This window comes from Piliocolobus tephrosceles, chromosome 7, assembly GCF_002776525.5.
Source record: "Piliocolobus tephrosceles isolate RC106 chromosome 7, ASM277652v3, whole genome shotgun sequence".
NCBI lineage: Eukaryota > Metazoa > Chordata > Mammalia > Primates > Cercopithecidae > Piliocolobus > Piliocolobus tephrosceles.
In genome coordinates, this window is record NC_045440.1 from 29,270,552 (window position 1) to 29,289,686 (window position 19,135).

Below are 19,135 nucleotides of genomic sequence, written 5' to 3' on the forward strand. Positions count from 1 at the left end.
CTGCCACCCACCCATCCCAGCCTCTGGTAATCACCATTCTACTTACTACCTCAGTGATATCAAATTTTTTAGCTCCCACATATAAGTGAGAACATGTGATATTTGTCTTTCCGTGCCTGGCTTATTTCATTTAACAGAATGTCTTCCAGTTCCATTCATGTTGCTGCAAATGACAGGATTTCATTCTTTATTATGGCTTAATAATATTCCATTGTTGATGTATATCACATTTTCTTTATCCACTCATCTGTTGATGGACAGTTAGCTTGATTCCATATCCTGGCTGTTGTTGAATAGTGCTGCGGGAAACATGGAAGTGCAGATCGCTCTTTGACATACTGATTTCATTTCGCTTGCATATATACCCTCTAGTGGATTTGCTGGACTCGCTTGTAGTTCTACGTTTAATATTTTGAGTTATTTCCATAATGATAGTAATTTACATTCCTACCAACAGTGAGGAAGGAGTTCCCTTTTCTCCACATCCTCGCCAACACTTATCTTTTTTCTTTTTGGTAATAGCCATTCTAACAGGTGTGAGGTGATATCTCATTGTGATTTTGATTTACATTTCCATGATGGTTATTGATGAGCAATGTTTAATATACCTGTTGGTTATTTGTATATCTCCTTTTGAGAAATGTCTATTCAGGTCTTTTGCTCATTTTTTAAATCCTTTTTTTTTTTTTTTTTTTTTTTTGCTATTGAGTTGTTTGACATCCTTAAACATTTTGGAAATTAACCTCTTATCAGATGTATAGCTTGCAAATATTTTATCCGATTCTGTAGATTCTGTCTTCACTCCGTTGAATTTGCTATGCAGAGAAGCATTTTATTTTGATGTAATTCCTTTTTGTCTATTTTTGCTTTTGTTGCCTTTGCTTTTGAGGTCATATCCAAAAAATCATTGCCCAGATCAGCGGTCCCCAACCTTTTTGGTACCAAGGACTGGTTTCATGAAAGACAATTTTTCCATCGACAGGAGGGAGGGGATGGTTTCAGGATGATTCAAGTGCATTCCATTTATTGTGCACTTTGTTTCTATTATTATTACATTGTAATATATAATGAAATAATTATGCAATTCACTGTAACGTAGAATCAGTGGGAGCCCTGAGCTTATTTTCCTGAAACTTGAGGGTCCTATCTGGGAGTTATGGGAGACAGTGACAGATTGTAAGGCCTTAGGTTCTCCTAAGGGGTGTACAACCTAGATCCCTTGCATGTGCAATTCACAGTAGGGTTTGCGCTCTTATGAGAATCTAATGCCACTGCTGATGTAACAGGAGGTGGAGCTCAGGAATGGGGAGGAGCTGTAAATAAAAATGAAGCTTCGCATGCTTGCCTGCTGCTCACCTAGTGCTTTGTGGCCTGGTTCCTAACAGGCCACGGACTGGTACTGATCTGTGGCCCAAGGGTTGGGAACCGCTAGCCCTGACCAATGTTAGGGAGCATTTTTCCTGTGTTTTCTTCAAGTGGTTTCATGGTTTTAGGTCTTACATTTAAGTCTTTAATCCATTTTGAGTTGGTTCTATATGTGGTGAGAGATTGACTACTTTCATTCTTTTGCATATAGTTATCCAGTTTTCCCAACACCATTTATTGAAGAGCCTGACCTTTCCCCATTGTGGGTTCTTGGCTCTTTTGTCAAAAATCAGTTGGCTATAAATGTGTGGTTTTATTTCTTGGGTCTCTATTCTGTTTTATTATCTGTGTGTCTCTTTATGCCAGTACTGTGCTGTTTTGATTGCTAGAGTTTAGTATATTTTGAAGTCAGGTAGTGTGATACTCTAGCTTTGTTCTTTTAGCTCAAGATTACTTTGGCTATTCAGGGTCTTTTGTAAGGATAATGTTTTCAGGGTCCACCCATGTTGTGGCATGTATCAGAACTCGATTTCTTTTTATGACTGAATAATATTCCACTGTTTATGTTATATATATGCCATATTTGTTTATTCATATGTTGATGGACACTTAGGTTGTTTCCACCTTTTGGCTGTTGTGAATAATGCTGTTATTAACATTGGTGTACAAGAATCTGTTTGAGTTGCTGTTTTCAATTCTTTTGGGAATATACCTACGAGTGGACTTGGTGGGTCATGTGGTAAGCTTTTGGTTTAGCTTTTTAAGGAACTGCTAAAACTGGTTTTCCATGGGAGCAGTGTACAAGTGTTCCAGTTCTCCGTATACTTACCAAAAATTAATTTCCTTTTTTAAAAATTATAGCTATCCTGGTAGGTGGTGGGAAGTGTTATCTTAGTGTGGTTTTGTTTTGTATTTCTTTAATGACTAATGATGTTAAGCATCTTTTAATGTGCTTATTGGCCATTATATATCTTCTTTGGGGAACTGTCTATTAAGTCCTTTGCCCATTTTTTATTTGAGTTTTTTTTTCTTTTGAATTGTAGGAGATCTTTATATATTCTGAATATTAAACCCTTATTGGATATAAGATTTGCAAATTCTCCCATTTTGTGGGTTTTCTTCACTTTTTGATATTGTTCTTTGATTCACTTTTACATTTTTATAGAGTCCAGTTTATCTATTTTTTCTTTTGTTGCCTATGCTTTTGGTGTCGTACCTAATTCTCAAATCCAAGGCCATGAAGATTTTCTGCTATGTTTTCTTTTAATAGTTTTATAGTTTTAGTTTTTCTATTGGCGTTTTGAGTTAATTCGTATATATTATTTTGATACATTTTAAGTTATTTTTGTATATGGTGTGAGGTAGGGGTCCAACTTCACTCTTTTGCATATGGATATCCAGTTGTCCCAGCACCACCTGTTGAAGAGTATTCTTTCCCCACTGAATGGACTTGGCACCCTTGTCAAAAATCAATTGGTCGGAAATGTATGGATTTACTTCTGGAATCTCAATTCTATTCTATTTTATTTATATTTCTGTCTTTATGCCTCTACCACACTGTTTTGATTACTGTAGCTTTGTAGTAAGTTTAGAAATTAGGAAATATGAGTCCTCCAAGTTTATTCTTCTTTTTCAAGATTTTATTGGCTATTTGGGATCCCTTGCAATTCTGAATTTGAGGATCACCTTTTCCATTTCTGCAGAAAAGCCTTTTGATAGGGATTGCATTGAATCTGTAGGTAACTTTGGGTAGTATTGACATCTTAACAATATCAAGTCTTTCTATGCATGAACATGAGATATCTTTCCAGTTATTGGTGTTTTCTTTAATTTCTTTCAGCAGCATTCTGTAGTTTTCAGAGTACACGTTTTTCACCTCCTTAGTTAAATTTATTCCTTGGTATTTTATTCTTTTAGCTGCTATTGTAAATGCAGTTACTTTCTTACTTTCCTTTCAGATTGTTCATTTCTGGTGTATAACAACAGCTGATATTTCACTGTTGATGTTGTACTCTGAAACTTTGTTGAATTTACTTATTAGATCTAGTAGCTTTCTTTGAGATTTTTATATGGGATTATGTCATCTGTATATAGAGATAATTTTACTTCTTCCTGTCCATTATGGTTGCTTTTTATTTCTTTTCCATGTCTAATTTCTTTGGCTAGAACTTCAATACGATGTTGAAAAGCAGTGGTGAAAGTGGGTATCTTTGTCTTGCTTCCTATCTTAGGTGGAAAGCTTTCAGTCTTTTACCATTAAGTATGGTGTTAGCTGTGGGTTTTCATAAATGCTTTTTATCATGTTGAGGAAATACGCTTTTATTCCTAGTTTTCTGAGTTTTTATCATGAAAGGATGTTGGATTTTGTCAAATGCCTTTTCTGTGTCAATTGAGATGATCATGTGATATTTCGCCTCCCTTATCTTAATGTAATGTGTTATATTGATTAATTTTCTTATATTGAACCACCCTTGCCTTTCTGGGGTAAATTTCAGTAGCTCATGTTATACAGTCCTTTAAATTGAGTTATCTTGTAATGGAATCACTGCTGCTGTTTTGAGCATAGACCATAGGGAAAAGCAGGTAAAAGGTAATATGGCTTGAACCAGCGTTGTAGCAGCAGAAGTGGTGAGAGGAGGCAGAATTCTGGCTTTGTTTTGAAGATAGAACCAACAGTATTTGCTGACAGATTAGATGCAGAATGTGAAAGGAGGAGATGAGTCAGGATGAATCCAAGGCTTTTGGCATGAGCAACCAGAAAGATGTAGGTGACTTACTAAGATGGGAAATATACAAAAGGAGCAGTTTGGGGAAACTTTGTATCTGTTGAGTGGAATATGCCAATTAGAGATTCAAATATCCAGTAAATAATTGGCTATCAAAGTTTGAAGTTAAGAGGAATAGTCTAGGCTATTTATATAACTTTGGAAGTCATTAGTGTATAACAGCTAATAGCAGACTGACTGTGCTCTCTAATGGAGTGAGTGCAGAGGGAGAAGAGAACAGGTCTGTGACTTGTATCCTGGAATGCTGTGATGTTTAGAGATTAGGGAGGTAAGAAGGAGCAGCAAGCAGAGTATACGGAAAAGGGGTTGTTACTGATATAGATGGAGACTCAAGAATTATCACAGAAGCCTGGTAAAGTATTTCAAGAAGATGGGTGTGATTAATTGTGTCACTTACTGCTGGTGCATTGACTCAGGTGAGAGTTGAGAATTGGCTATAGGATTTGACAACATAAAAGTCATTAGAAACCTTGACATGAGCCCTTTTAGTGGAGCGGAGTGGTTACAGTGGGTTTAGGAGAGGATTAAAGGAGTGGAAACAGAGATGCTAGTGTAGATGACTCTTTTGAGTAGCTTTCCTACAATAGGGAGAATAATAATGGAGCAGTTAGCCAAAAGTTGAGTTTTTTTTTTTCTTTTTTCTTTTTTTTTGGTTGGGAAAAATTACATGTATGTTGATGGGTCTTTTCTGGCAGACTAGTAGAGAGGAAAAAGTTGATGATATAGGAGATGGGAAAATGTCCTTGAGTAGATGTCTTTGAGAAAATGTCTTTGAGTAGATGAGAGGTTTGCACACATGGAGAGGTTGGATGTAGGAGTACAGATAGTTCATCCATAGTTACATAAGAAAAGGTAGATATATTAGGGTTCTCCTGAGAAACAGAACCAATAGGAGATCTTTATATCTCTGTGTCCATCTCTATCTGTATCTCTGTCTCTGTATCTATAAAGAGATTATAAAAGTCTTGAGATCTGCCAGGAGATATACCCACGGGAGCTAATGGTATAATTCCAGTCCAATTGTGAAGGTCTGAGAACCAGGGAGCCTATGGTGTAAGTTCCAGTCTGAGTCCAAGTCTGAAGGCAGGAGAAGACCAATGTCGTAGCTCAAAGACAGGCAGAGGGAGCAAATCTTCCCATACTTAGCCTTTTTATTTATTCAGGCCTTCAACAAATTGAAGGCCCACCCACATTAGGGAGGGCAATCTGCTTTACTCAGTCTACTGAATCAAATGTTAGTCTCACCTAGAAACACCCTCACAGACACACCCAGAATAATGTTTAACCAAATATCTGGGCACCCCATGGCCCACTCAAATTGACACATAAAATTAACCACCACAGTAGAGTATGTGGGTACAGATATAATTATATGAATAGATTTCAGGGTAAGAGCTTGTGGAAATTCATTTTTGATTGGTTCTAATGAAACCAGAAGCAAGATCATCAGCTAAGAGTGATGATCAGTGGAGGAGATATGAAGTTTAAGTGGAGAGGAGAAGGTATAAAATAGTCTTAGGAGGGGAGGATAGTAAATAGATTAGGGAAAAGTTGTAGGATTGCTAGGAAGCACTAAGGGTCCACCTGGGGCTGGTGGTCACAGATTTAAGGTGAGACCAGTCAAAATGGTTGTGTTTTTCACCTGCTACATTCATTCAGCTGCATAGGTACAGGCAGAGTAGGTAAAGAGTTCTTTTTTATTCAGAATTAGAGTTTTGCCAGGAGATAGTGATAAAGCCAGAAGGGCAATGCATTTGAGGGAGTATGCAAGGAAGTAACTATTAACTTGGAATTTAAACTGGTTGAGAAGAGAATTAACGACTGCCCAAGTGGGTGAGGACAATGATACAATGATATGGTAGCAGGACCCTTAAAGGTCCCAGTTAGGTCAAAAGATTTTTGGAATTGAGTTTCTAGAGGGAATGAACTTGAAAAACAGAAGGTGTTGGTTGGAGAGTGGGATATATGAAATTGAGATTATGGAAGGATTTGGAAGGATTTAGTCGTTAGTAATAACATAGTATCTTTGTAGGAATAAATAGGTGGAGCAGGATACAGATGAGATCACTGGAGGAGAGCTGGTCAGAAGACTGGGAGGCACTATCTCCCTTGGATATTATACATCAAAGATTGTGATCTACTAGACAAGGAGTGGGGAAAGGGTAGGATGTAGATATCAATGGCTATAGTTTTGATGGTGATGGTCATGGTGATGATGGTGGTCCATTAACACTCAACTCAAATACCATCAATTTGATTTATATCTAACACCACAAAGTTAGGTGTTGAGTTACATGTGGTTATATTGTAACTAATAGTCAACCCTTCATGGACTTCTATTCTTTGATCAGACTCTTCTTGTAGGAGTAGTAGGTGCCTTAAAGCGCCTTTTCATAGTTGTCAGATTGAAATCCTTCACCAGTGGTTTAGTTTAACCCTGCTACTGTGGAGGTTTCTCTTGACATTCTGTGTGGGCTGCTGCTTTGTCTAGTTTTACCTTTTGGGGTTAGCATACTATTGTGAATAATTTATTGGTGAGAAGGTAAGCAGAGAAGTACTCTATGACCTAGTAATTTCTTATCTAGGAATCTATCCTATAGCAATAATAGGAATGCCTAACAATACCCACATATCCACAAGGGTATTCATTGAACATTATTTTTGGTGAAATTCACAAGCAAGCTAATTGTCAATAGGGAATTGTTAAATAAATTACAATAGATAAAGAAAACGGAATTCTATACAGTCTTCAAAAAATCAGATCAAGAAGTGGTATTACATTTTAATTATCCCATCCTGTCAACAAGGGTGGCTTCAGTTGCAAATAATGGAAAAACCAAAGTCAAACTGACTTTAGCAATAAAAGGTTATTTATTGGTCTATTTAATGGAGACATCTGAGGTAGAGTGGACTTCAGGCAAGTTCACTCAGGGATCTACCAATTTTTGGCCTTATTCTTGGCCCTCTTCTATGAAACCACCTTCAGGGTGGTTTCTTGTATGCTTGTAAGATGGCTACTTACTTGCACCAACCATGACTACATCTAACAAGAGCAAAAGCACCTTTTCCCTCTCCAGAGAAGGAGAGTCCTGAGCTTTGTTGCACTTGAACTGCCTTGGAACCAATAATTATGGCCAGGAGATGGAGGTTAGAGAGCTGAGACCTCGGTCATAGCTCCTATCCTTGAATCAGTTGTATAGCAAGGGGAATTGGATTTTCCTATTGGCCTTAAGACACTTGGATTTCACCTGTAGTCTTGGTGATGAGGTCAATTCCATCCATAAAACTTTGCTGTTATACATTTTGGGATAGGGTGAGGAGGGCTGAATGGAGATTAGGATGCTATTGAAATTTATTGTACACAATGGATCATTATCATCTTCTTTCTTAGTGTTGAGGTAATCAGCCTCTTTTTCCTCCTCCTATGCTTGACTTTACTAAAACCATGAGGTAGGTTTAACCTCAGGACTCCGATTTGAAAAAATATGGACTGTTATTTACTTTATTACTTACAGAAGCCCTTCGTAGTACTCTCAGGTAGCAAGAAAGATGTAGACAGGAAGTGGGGGAGGCGGGATCCTGCTTACTGAGAAATTATAGAGTATTGAAACTTCTCCTTCATATACCTGACCTCAATCCCATTCACTTACCAGTAGGGGCCCCTATTAATTGGTACCTGACCTGCTTTTGCTGTTCATTCATAAAACTGAGTCATTGAAGTACAGTAGAAAAATAATTAGACTATAAGATAACTTTTTTCCTTCCAGGAAATCCATAATTACAAAATATCTGATTTTTCTTCTTGTTTGTGTTATGTAAACTTACCCTGTCTGAGGGTCCTCCTGGATTGTCCTTTGCATTTATATATACATAGAATTTCATTTTCTTTTTTTTTTTTTGTGGAAACGTTGAGATGGAGTCTCACTCTGTCACCCAGGCTGGAGTGCAGTGGCATGTTTTCAGCTCACTGCAACCTCCACCTCCCGGGTTCAAGCACTTCTCCTGCCTTAGCCTCCTGAGTAGCTGGGATTACAGGCTACTGTAAGCGTGGTGTGTGCCACCACGCTCTGCGTAGTTTTGTATTTTTAGTAGAGATGGGATTTTACCATGTTGATCAGGCTGATCTCAAACTCCTGACTTCGTGATCCGCCCGCCTTGGCCTCCCAAAGTTCCGGGATTACAGTGTGAGCCGCTGTGCCCGGCCAATTTCATTTTCTATTTTAAAATTTAAACTACCACTGACACTTCATTTTCCCTCTGTTTTACTTAGCATTTATCTTAGAGAATGATCTTAATACGTATAGTTCTATTTTATTCTTCTACTGGCAGCTTAGTATGTGCCATATTATGGATGTGTCATTGTTTATTTACCTATTAATTTACCCTATAACTGCTTCCCATGTTTTTGCTTTTACAAAGGAATGTAATGAACGTCCTTTATGTACATCTTTGTGCATATGTGCAAATATTTCCATAGGATAGATGTAATTACTAACTTGAAGGTTATGCAAATTTAAAATTTTGATGCCTTCTATGAAACATCTTTCAAAATGGTGATGCCAGTTTCTTCTCTCTTGTGATTACTGCATATGGTCAGTCTTTTAAATTTTTGCTGATAATGATGTATCAAAATTATAACCAGTTTTTTGGCCTCATTTATTGAATAACTTGTTCTTTCTCAAAGACAAGACCTGCCTCCTTCATCATATGTCAGATTTCCATATTCACATGGATCTATTTCTGAACATGGCAAGTTTTATTTATTGTATGTATTTAAGGTGTACAACGTGATGTTTTGATACATGTATACATAGTGAAACGATTCCTATAGTCAAACAAATTAACATATTCACCTCCTTCCATAGTCTCTGAAGTCTTCAAGGTTTTCTCTATATGGCATTAGGCATGTTATGTTCTGATCTGTTTTTGTATTTTTACACTTAATTCCACACTAATTTTTTTTTTTTAACTGGGAGTCTTGCTTTTATTGCCCAGGCTGGAGTGCAATGGTGTGACCTCTGCTCACAGCAACCTCTGCCTCCCAGGTTCAAGCAATTCTCCTGCCTCAGCCTCCCTAGTAGTTGGGATTACAGCACCCGCTACCATGCCTGACTAATTTTTGCATTTTTAATAGAGATGGGTTTTCACCATGTTGGCCAGGCTGGTCTCGAACTCCTGACCTCGGGTGATCCGCCCGCCTCAGCCTCCGAAAGTGCTGGGATTACAGGTGTGAGCCACCTCGCCTGGCACACACTATTTTAATTACTGTAGTTTTAAAAGTTTCGTGTTTAGTAGGGTGAATTTTCCCTTGTTGGTCTTGTTTTGCCAAAAAAAATTTGCTGCTCTTGAGTATTTTCTCTTCCCAGTGAACTTTAATGTAAACTCATGTGGTTCTATGAAAAATTCTGCTGACATTTTTTCTTGGTATTGCTTCTTGAGTGTATTGATTTAATTAATATATTTACAGTTTTGGGTCTGGCTATGCGGGAACTCAGTGTGTCTTATCCAGTCCTTTTTTAAATGTCTTAATAAAATTTGCTAGTTGTCTTTAAAATGGATCTTACATATTTTATGTTAGGTTTATTCCCAGGTAGGTTGTCATTTTTGCTGTTACTGATTTTGGATATCAATTTTGGATATAATTGTATAATTTGGACTTGGATATAATTGTATTCAATTCTGTCTCATATATAAAAATGAGATAGGATAATAATTTATCTTAGGATAAAAATAATTTGAGTATCCTTATTTTGAATCTGGTTACCTTATTTGCTCCTGTTAAACAAATAGATAAAATTACCTGTCCTCAAAGAGATACTGTGGAAAAATTATTTATTTTAGGAGACTTTGGAACTTTGATAAAAATTAGGCTTATCTTTTGTGAAAGCTGGTTAGTGACAGCAATCAGACTCTTTTAAAGGTGGTTTTTTTCTTTCCTTTGATAAAGTGCTTAATATGAGGGAGGATTAAGAAAGAGGATGGCTTTTGAACAGTTTCTTCATGGGGAAATAAGAAATTAGAATAATTTAATGTTCTCCAAAAAAAGGAGAACAATGACCTTCCCTCCTGAGCCTACTTCCAGTGTCTGTTTCTTTCTGACTCTATTGTTCTTATGTCTGCATTTTTCTGATCTCTTCTACTGTTAGTGTTTTTAGGCTAGCTCCTCAGCAGAGGGCAGAAATTCACCTTCTCTTTAGCTGTCTTTGAAATCAAGAAGATAGAGGTATGAGATCTTCATAGTCTGTAGTAAGAATAATAGAACCCATCAGAAAAAAATATCAAAGCTTTGTAGCTCCTCCTGGAAGTTCTGATGTGAAGCAGGAGATATCACCTATTGGTACCTGACTTGCTTTTGCTGTTCATTCATAAAACGGAGTCTCTGAAGTACAGTAGAAAAATAGTTAGACTGGAGGATAACTTTTTTCCTTCCAGGAATTGCACAATCACAAAATTGCTGATTTTTCTTCTTATTCATATTGCATAAACTTATCCTGTCCGAAGAGACTATATTTGAACTTACTATGGAAGATTTGCATTAGGTAAATTTATGACTGCTTAACAGAATTGTATGTTAATGTTCCCGTTTCTTTTTTACCCAGTCTCCACTTTTACCTTTCTCTCTTCCTTCTATACTTAAATTGGTCTTACTGTAAAATTTATGCATTTCTCTTTCTACTTGGCAATGCTGTTTTTTTTTTTTTTTTTTTTTGAGACAAGGTCTCACTCTCACCTAGGCTGTAGTGCAGTGGCGCGATCATGGCTCACTGCAGCCTCGAGCCCCTGGGCTCAACCGATCCTCCCACCTCAATCTCTCAAGTAGCTGGGACTACAGATGTGTGCCATCACACCTGGCTCATTTTTGTACTTTCTGTAGAGGCAGGGTTCGCCATGTTGCCCAGGTTGATCTTGAACTCCTAGACTCAAGCCATCCTCCTGCCTCAGCCTCCCAAAGTGCTGAGATTACTGGCACATACCACTACATTCAGCCAGGGCTGAGTTTCCGAATCATCATTGCAGCAAGAGGAACTGGATTACCTTTAGACCACTGGCTCTACTGTGGGCTGGGAGTGGGACACCTTCCTTAAAACATATTGAACATTGGCTTTGTGGGTAACTGATCTTTACCTGAATGAAATTTATAGGTACTGTAGAAAGGGTCCAGGGTGGAACGGATGCTGGCAAGGCAACTGTCAACATCCACTTACTAATGAGTCCTATAAAATTTTATCTCAGGCCGTACAAAGTAACAGTAATAAGTATAAAAGGAAAAATAGACAGCCTAAGCAAGTTTTTAAATTGACTTACTTGAAAACTTTCTCTGCAGTTTCCCAGTTTATAATGGTTGATTTCAGCTGACTGGCTATAGCAACTGAGAGAACAGAGGAAATTCATTAAAAATAATGAATTATGCAGTTGGGTAGTGAAATCCAGTTATACAGCACTTCGCTATGCCATGGATTCAGTTCAGGTCAAGTGGTGTTCCTGGTTTATGGGCAGTGCGGCTTCGCACTATGACACAGCAAAGAACGTGGCTTTTATCCTTTACCCTTGTTGCTAAATAAAATTAATGGCGTTTTATTGTGTTTATTTGTTTGATTCCATTTACAGTTTATTTCACTTGGTTTTATTAGTACAAAATTGTGCTTTATATAATATTTGACAGTTAGGAAAAATTGTTAGATACTTATACAGAAACAGGTCTCTCAAAAATCATTCTACTACTTTTAAAAATTACACCGTCTTACTATGGTTAACCAATATATGAATGGGTGGTTTTATTTAGCTTTTCTGGTTTGCTTGCTTGGGCTGTTTGGAGGGAAATTAAGATGAGCAGAAATGTAGTAGTAGATTCATGAAAGCCTTGGAAGCTTCTTTAGGGAATTTAATGAGGGCTTTGGCATGCATTCTTTGGTTTTTCTCTGTTTTCCTCTACCTCTTTCTTCCTTTTGGTTCATAGAAAAGTAGAAAGAAATTCTCAAAAACCATACAGGAGAATACCTTATAAATGATATCTTCTGCAATAAACTATAGATTATTTACATGTTTATGTATCTAGATACACAGTCTGTGTATGTGTATATATGCATGTGTGGGTATACAGATGTATAAATTAGTTACTAGTGTATAGGTAAATATAAAAACTCAATGTGCAAGGTTACATTTTCAGAAAATATGTAACATAATAAAAGAAATCAAGCCCAGAATTTTTTAAAAGTTTATTGCGTTTTTTGTTAAAAATGAAAGACTTTTTTGATTAGAAGCTGCTTCTCAGTAAAAATAACATAATTGTGTTGGTGAAGCCAAAAGATTCTAATCAAAATTAGGGTGTTGACCACCAAACTGAGTTGCTGGAGTACTTAAGCTGCTTTGGTTTTGTAATCTTTCTGTGTCAGAATATTTGGAAAACACTTATTAATCCAATCTTGTAACTTATCCTTGAAATCTCTTTTTAATATTCTTTTCCACACACATGAAAAGTTAGATGAGTATATGAATTTCTGTTGTCAGACTGTAGTTGGAAACCTCTTAAATATAGTTTGTGCAGTATAGTTAAAGAGAAAGAAAATAGGCCCAGCATGGTAGCTCATGCCTGTAATCTCAGCACATTGGGAGGCTGAGGTAGGGAGGATTGCTTGAGGCCAGGAGTTCAAGACCAGCCTGGGCAACATGGTGAAACTCCATTTCTACAAAAAATATAAAAATTAGCTGGGCATGGTGGCACATGCCTGTAGTCCTGTAGTCCCTGCTACCTGGGAGGCTTGGGTGGGAGGACTGCTTAAGCCTGGGGAGGTTGAGGCTGCAGTGAGCTGTGATTGAGTAACAGAGCTAGACTCTGTCTCAAAAAAAAAAGAGATGTGTTTCGAAATTCAATACTTTTTTTGAGTGAGGTCCAATGGGTAAGAAAGAAGCATTGGATAAATGAATCCATTTTCTCCTCTTTGATTGAATTTGTAATTTAAAAGAATATTCTACCTATAAAGTACTTCAGTGCTTAATTAGCTGTCAGTGAATTTATATATCTTATCTAATTCATATGGATTGGCTATTTTTATCTGTACCTACAGATTCTTGACCTCTCTAACGGGATCCCAGTATGCTATAGGGAATGAGGTACAATAGAAGTAAAAACCTATCACTAGTCCTGTCATCATTCCAACTCATGTGTAATTATAGTTGAAAAGAAGTGACATCATGTGTATTGCTGTCTATCTTTACGTTAATCTTGTGGTCAAGAAAGCAAATATTATAATATATAGGAATGATATGATATCATAGGACAGGTAATATAATAATGGAAACATAATCTCATTTTACAAATGAGGCAATGAAAATTTAGAAAAATAAAGTGACTTGTCCAAGGTCACATGGATACTAAGTGACCAAGTCTCAAAGCAGAATTTTCCAAATATTTTAAAGATAATTCTTGTACAAATATAGAAAGAACACATGTCATATGTGTCGTGTTAATGAGGGAACCAGCAGGATGACAGCTTTGGTTCAGAGAGGTGCAAAGCTAAATATAGACTTTGGAGGAAAAAGTTGGGAATAAGATTGCTAGGTTAGATACAAAGATGCGTTATAGGGCAATAAAAACCATAGACTTTGAGGTTATCTTTTTTACTCGACAGGATTCAGTTACACCTTTATGAGACCAATATTTATTATTTAACATGTGGATATTAGAGTCTGAGTTTTAAAATTATTAATAAATAACCAGTCAAATAAAGATATGTCCCCTAATGAAATACTGATAATCGTTGGGTGAGCTTGTGCTCCTATATGACATTGAAATGACATACTGCCCTCTCTCTGTCTAAGTTTTGGATACTTTTTTTTTTCTTTTTTGACACAAAGCAGCATTGGAACCTAGGTTTTCTGACTTTCAGTCCAGACTTCTTTCCACTCTACTTCCTGCTTCTTCTTAGTATAATTTTCAACGCTAGAGCAGTCTGCATAACTTTTGCAAAATCAGCTAGTCTTAGTTATTAGTTTTCCTTTGTACAAAGTGATGTAGATACAGCTTTCTTCCTCAGAGAAACATTGTGAAATTCAATGGATATTTGTAAAATTTGTATACATGCTCAGTGTGAAAAATTATAACTTAAGTATTGCAACTGTTCTTTTAGAATATTTTGTTAGCAAATTTCAGAGTAATTATAAATAATCTTGCGTTTTTATTGTAATAAGTATTTATAAAACAGTGTATTTCATCACATTAACCTTTACATATTTTGAATAAAATAGAATTGAACTGTTTCAAATAGTAAGTGGAAATTTTTCCACATTAAACCCTGTAACTGGCTAGCAGAGTTAAGCATTGCATTATTTAACTAATAATTTTTTCCTCAACTTCAGATTATTTATGTGTCATATAACTTGACAATTTTTTTTTTTTTTTTTTTAGTGCTTTTCAAAAAGAGTGGGATACTTTATTCAGTTTAGCCCTCAAGCAATTAGGGAAGTCAGTTGCCATGGTAACAGTAGGTATTAATTTCCTTACCTAGTTAGAGGTTTTATGAACAAAGAAATATCTGAGTTAATCCACCAAAACCCAACTTTGTCTTGAGACTGGCCTCTTGAGACTGGTATTAAATCTGTCTATTTTCTAGAAGATGACACTATTCTGAGTGGAAAATGCGATTCTCTTGAGGTGAATTTCTACTCTTATCAGAGTGTTGTAGAGTGTGGTTTAAAAGTTAAGTGATTAAAAAGCTACGCTTTCTTAGCTAATTTGGAATGTAATTGGTCTTAATTTTTCTAAATTTGTTCTAACTAAAATCTTACTGGCGTGATTTCTATTGACATGAATTAGAAATGACTTCAGCAGACAACTTGTCCCAATATCTAAATGCTGTCAAATAGAATCACTTAAGATGAATTTCTTCCAAAACACAGTTCACAGTTTTGACAGATAATCTCTTAGCATTTAATTGACTAATATTACCAACCTTATGGAGTAGGTCCACTCATTTAGCTGTCATGAGGACCATTTTGCAACTAATTTATCAAAAAGCCTTCACCGAGAAGTTTCATATCTTATTGATATTTTAGAATGCATTATGGAGATTAAAAATCACTACATTGGGTTGTTAATAACGCCATACTTGAACTGTCAGTTTTAGAGCATTTTATCTGTGTTCTGTAGTAGAAGTTGGTAAGGTGTCCAGTGGGTCATGTTTGACTTGCTGCTTGTTTTTGTACTATGTACTAAATGGTTTCTACATTTTTCAGTGGTTGAAAAGTCAAAAGAAGAATAATATTTTATGAAATTTAAATAAATCCAGCTTTCAGTGTCTGTAGGTAAAATTTCATTGTAACATTGATATGCTTAAGTATTGTTTATGACTTCTGTGCTATAGTGACAAACTTCAGTAGTTTTAACAAAGATCATCTGGCCCGTAAAGCCTAGAATATTTACCATATAGCCTTTTAGAGAAAAAATTTACTGGCCCTTGTTCTATAGCATGAAAAAATGTAGCCTTGATTATTCATTAAAAAATTACTTTTTCATTTTATTGACATACTTTTGTCCCCTGATTGTTAAAAGGAACGCATGTTCTTAGAGAAAAGTTAGAATATATAGAAAAGTATAAAGAAGAATATGAAAAACCATTTGCAATTGTGAGATAACCACTAATGTTTTGGTATACATTGGTCCAGACTTACACACAAACATACATGTGTATTTACTTTATACAATTAGAGTCTAATTTTCTTTTTGAGACAGTCTTGTTCTGTTGCCCAGGGTGGAGTGCAGTGGCAAGATTTCAGCTCAATGCAACCTCTGCCTCCTGGGCTCAAGTGATTCTTGTGCCTCAGCCTCCCAAGTAACTGGGATTACAGGCATGCACCATCATGTCCCCCTAATTTTTGTGTTTTTAGTAGAGATGGGGTTTTGCCATATGCCCAGGCTGATCTCAAACCCTTCAAATCATCTGCCTGTCTTGGTCTCCCAAAGTATGGGATTACACACATGAGCTCCCGCTCCTTAATTTTTTAATTTGCTTTTTTCACTTGAATATTTATAAGAACGTTATTTTTAATGATTGTGTAGTGTTGTTTTATGGATGTACCATACTTAATTATTTAGCCATAATTTATTATTATGAGGTTGATAAACATGATAATCAGATTGAGCTCAAGAAGCTAGTTATAGGGTTGCACAATTAATGAATCCAAGGTACCTCGCTGGGTTGCTTAGGCTGCTATTTTTTTCCTGCCTGTTTGGAACACTATGTTTGAGACCAATGAGGCAAAGGAAATTGAAGAGCTGCCATTTTCAATTATTCTATTAGAAGATACATTGAAGATTTGTGGAATGACATAAACACAACACTGATCCAGAAGATTATTTAATCAAAAAGGCATTCATTTCAGATATGAATTCATAAACGTTTGTAATGATTCTCAGTTTGAAGACTGTATAGAATCCCTGAAGAACTGGAAGACATTATTTGCTTGGCAAAGAGAAGTTCCCAAACCAACTGGGGATGAAATATTTGAAGAGATAAATGAATACTTTGAAACATACAAGATACTATGGAAACAGAGTGGAAGTTTGGGACAGGTAATGACAGGAAGATATAAAAGCTTTCCATTAAGTTCAATCTAAAACTTTATTCCAAGTAACAGGTTGTCTTATTCATGCAGAAGCAGTTGTAAATTAAAACTTGCCTGTGGTTTGGAATTTCACATTAAATGATTACATTAAAGATTCAAATGGTGAGCCTAACTAAATCCAAGCTCCTATAGTACCTTCTTTTCACCTTTAGGTGAAGAAATGCGATGAGCTATTTTATTACTGATTATGTGGACGCTCCAAAGGAAGGTTTATAAGCGAAAAGGAAACATTTAAATTATTCCATGTGAGTGATTCTTACTTTGCAGAATTGTTGAAGTGTAGTTATTGGCTTCAAAAAGTGGTATGCTTCACTGACATTTTGAGTGCTTGAATTCACTCTATAAAAAAATGCAATGATTGTGTGGAAAATACGTTAAGGTATATGACAGAATTTATGGATTCAGAGCAAAAATTCAGCTTTGGAAAAGTGAAGTTAAAATGGTTTTATAAGTGATGTTTAATTGGTGTTATTTGAATCCTAAAGAAGAATTAATAGTGCTAGTAGAGGAAAGTCAGTGTGTGTCTATGACAAAGCCTTAGTATTATTTTGAAATACTTGATATAAAAAAGTTCATGTTTACTCAAAGCTTACTTAAATCATCTGAATAAATTAACATATTTCCTAATTAAAGAAAAGGAGAAGCTATTAGACTTAAAGAATTTTTGCACCCTTGAAATACATACAATTTGAAGAGACTAAGTTGTTGGAATACTGGTTAATGGTGAAAAAGGAGTTTTCAGTCTATCAGAGCAAAGCCTTCTCTTTTGCCATTTGCTTCTTTGTAGTGGTTGCTATGTAGAATTCGAAGAAAATATTGTTAAAAAGTCTTGGTCAGGAGTAGAGTGTAGCATAAACCCAGTGCATTTTAACATGAATAATGAGGAAAAGGGGAATGATGATAATTTCATCAAGTCAGAAAAAAATGGAAAAAGAAAAAGAGGAAACTGAAGAAAGTAATGAAAGTAAGGTGAAAAGGAAAACAACTTTTTATACCACCTGTGAATGAGATTAATTTTCATTTCCATACTGAAAGACAAACATATTCCAATTAAGCCGTTCAAAATAAAAAACAATGTTTTTTTTTTAATATGAGATGGGATCTCACTATGTTGACCAAGTTAGTCTTGAACTCCTGCCCTCAATCAGTCCTCCTGCTTCAGCCTTCCAAAGTACTAGGATTTCAGGCATGAGCCACTGTGCCTGCGCAAAACCAAAATTAAGCAACAAAACAACAACAACAAAAATTCCAGACAGCCTTTAAAATAATGATAAAGGTTGAAAAATTGTAGATAGTGGTAGATAGACAAGATTTCAGGAAAAGTCCAAACCAAAGCAAATCATAATACGTTATTTTAAAGGGGGGTTTAAAATCCTTTAAAGGTACAATATGAAGCATTATGAAATTATAAAATACATGTTTTTTTAAAAAATTAATTTTATTTTAAGTTCCAGGATACATGTGCAGGACGTGCAGGTTTGTTACATAGGTAAATGTGTGCCATGGTGGTTTGCCCCACCTATCAATCTATCACCTAGGTATTAAGCCCCACATACATTAGCTGTTTTTCCTGATGCTCTCGCACCTCCAGGACCCAGTGTGTGTCGTTAACCATATATTCTCATTGTTCAGCTCCCACTTACAAGTAAGAACATGTGGTATTTAGTCTTCTATTCCTTTGTTAGTTTGCTGAGGATAATGGGTTTCAGTTCCATCCATGTCCCTGCAAAGGACATGATCTTCTTCCTTTTTATGGCTGCATAGTATTCCATTGCATATGTACCATATTTTCTTTATCTAGTCTGTCATTGATGGGCATTGGGGTTGTTTCCATGTCTTTGCTATTGTGAATAGTGCTGCAGTGAACATACATATGCTTGTATCTTTATAATAGGATGATTTATATTCCTTTGGGTATATACTCAGTAATGGGATTGCAGGGTCAAATGGTATTTTTGGTTCTAGGTCTTTGAGGAATTACTACACTGTCTTCCACAATGGTTGAACTAGTTTACATTCCCACCAACAGTGTAAAAGCATTCCTATTTCTCCACAGCCTTGCCAGCACCTGTTGTTTCTTGACTTTTTAATATACGCCATTCTGACTGGCATGAAAGGGTATCTCATTGTGATTTTGATTTGTATACCAAAAAGATTTGTATTTCTCTACTGATCAGTGATGTTGAGTTTTTTTTCATGTTTCATGGTTGCATAAATGTCTGTTTTTGAGAAGTGTCTGTTCACGTCCTCTGCCCACTTTTTAATAGGATTGTTTTTTTTCTTGTAAATTTGTCTGAGTTCCTTGTAGATTCTGGATATTAGACCTTTGTCAGATGGATAGATTGCAAAAATTTTCTCCCATT

The 19,135-nt window shown here is 36.0% G+C and overlaps 1 protein-coding gene across 6 annotated transcripts in view; it reads left to right on the top strand.

Moving 5' to 3' along the window:
- WRN (WRN RecQ like helicase) overlaps positions 1 to 19,135 on the top strand; it is a 139,198-nt gene that overhangs the window by 2,444 nt on the left and 117,619 nt on the right. Inside the window, exon 1 of one of the 6 annotated variants that reach the window (XM_023214604.2) lies at positions 16,465 to 16,719. The exons of the other annotated variants lie outside the window; for them this stretch is intronic. The gene's annotated coding sequence lies outside the window, so the exon portion shown is untranslated. Of the gene's footprint in view, positions 1 to 16,464; positions 16,720 to 19,135 lie in introns of those variants that run through there. 6 annotated transcript variants of the gene reach the window in all.